Source organism: Otolemur garnettii, unplaced genomic scaffold (genome assembly GCF_000181295.1).
Source record: "Otolemur garnettii isolate 467f Iridium unplaced genomic scaffold, OtoGar3 scaffold00002, whole genome shotgun sequence".
NCBI classification, from domain to species: domain Eukaryota; kingdom Metazoa; phylum Chordata; class Mammalia; order Primates; family Galagidae; genus Otolemur; species Otolemur garnettii.
Genome location: NW_003852397.1, coordinates 15,719,692 through 15,721,893, shown reverse-complemented (window position 1 = coordinate 15,721,893; position 2,202 = coordinate 15,719,692). Strand labels below are relative to the sequence as shown.

Below are 2,202 nucleotides of genomic sequence, written 5' to 3'. Positions count from 1 at the left end.
TTGTGTACTAACTAATCTTGCACATGTTTTTTTTCAGGCCTTGCTTCATCATTCTGGAATGATAATGAGAATTATATAAAATGATTATTGAGAAGGTTAACTGGTTATTAAGACACTTAGGTCAGTAGTACATAATATAAAGTATTACTATCTTCTACACTTTGTGGCTTATTTTTTCATTATCTTGCTACGTGAGTAATTCGGAAGTTGTAACAATTCTGTATAAATGAAATTGTCATTATATGTTCTCCAGTCAACTTTTTATTCCAGAGATAGTTTTTACTAATCTTTTTTCTTTTTCTTGTGCTTATTTATTTCACTCATATGTTTTGGGTCCTGAAAACAAAGAAATAAGTCAGTCAGATAAGACGCTACATGATTTTATTCATGTATAATGCTGTATAAGTATATTTTTAAATATTTTATACTTATCTCTATATCTCTTTCTCTCATTACCTCATTTACCATGTTTCATATTTTACTGCTATTGATTGCATTTACTAGAGGTTACCTCAATGTAGGAGGAGCTAGGGAGAGAGCTAGTAGAGAGCTAGTTAATTTAAGTTATGCAACTGATTAATACAGGCCTCTGATTTCGGGCTTTTCCTTATGTTCCATTTGGTTATAGTTTTAAATTCTTGACTTACAAAGAATTGCTACTTTCTATATAGAAACAACTACTTTCTACTTCATTAAAATATTTATGATCTTAATTTTAATATAATCTAATAGCATACCATTTGTTTTGATGTGTGATGATTATATGTCCTTTTTTTTTTTGGTAAAACTCTGATTACACATTTGATCATTACATGATTCATTAGTCTTTTAGTAGAATGGCTGTCATTCAATCAGGTTTGTTGTTTGTGTGCTATAAACTTTAATAATTAATTTTCATTTTTAAGGCATTGCTATTCAAGAGTGAAATCTGTTCAATTTATGACTTTTTTTCTGTTCTGAAAGCATTTTATTGTCGCTTCATGCTTAAAAACTTTTCACCAATGATAGAAAATCAACACTTGGAGATCACCTCTGGCATAGCCCTGCTCAGGTTCTGAATTTTGGTTTTTGCAGACATGTCCTCATATTTCACTCCAATATGAATAATCACTCCACTCATGATTGCTGGATCAGTCTTAACCTCCAATTTCAGTATCTGGCCTTGGCTTAGGGAGCTTTTCAGGACTGCTTTTAATTTAGTGAGAGTAGTTTCTTCTAGAGGAGATGGAGTGGTCACTGTATAAGACACCCCACCACGGTGGACACTCCTCATGGTGGAAAAGGCAGAAATCACTCCTTGGGTATCTCTTAAGTGACCATTTCAGCAAGCAATTTCATCAGGTTGGACGTGAGGAAAGAAAACTGCTCTTTTGCCATAATGTCATTTAGGATTTTCACTTTAATGAAACGTTTCACTTAGGGATCAAATAGAAGCAGCCATTGTAGGTTCCTTCAGGAGTTGTGATACTCTCAACAACTCCTTTTCTACTTGTTCTAGCTTATTCTGTTTTGATGTAGCAGAATAAAGCACAGTGGCATAGTGATGTTCAGCACCATATATCTGAACAGGTGTCCTCACATGCTTTGCACATGGCCTGGCCACAGAGGTACTGAGCATCACACCTGCCAGGAGATCCCGGACACTGCTGGGGTGGCCATCTTCTCCCACCATTTATAACTTTCAATCTTCTTTGATTTATATGTTTCTTTTGAATTTAAATAGATAATACTTATATGGCTTAATAGTCAAAGTTTAAAAACATGATAATATGAAATCTTGTTCTCAATTACCAGATCATCTCTTCAAATAAATAATATTAGGTTTTGTATATACTTCCAGATATATTTTATACATTTTGTATACAAATACACATAAGTTTCATGTGTATATATTTTTCTTCTTTTCATACAGAAATATATCATTCTTCTTCATATTATTCACCTATATTTCACTTAAAATTCATCTTCGAAGATATTATATATTGATAGGGAATTTCCACATAGACATTTTTTCATGGCTAAATTGGCAACATAGGCATGTATCACAATACACCCAGTCACTTTTGAATAAATGATATATCATTCACAATCTTTTGAAATTATTAACATTAGATTAATTATATACCTATATCATTTCCCATACATATTAGTTAAACTGTAGGATATATTGGAAATAAAATTTCTAACCAAAGAATATCTAGA

General features: G+C 32.0%; 1 pseudogene; it reads right to left on the bottom strand.

The window, feature by feature from the left end:
* Positions 1 to 1,012: 1,012 nt before the first annotated feature.
* On the bottom strand, positions 1,013 to 1,659 carry LOC100948664 (annotated as a pseudogene).
* Positions 1,660 to 2,202: the final 543 nt, after the last annotated feature.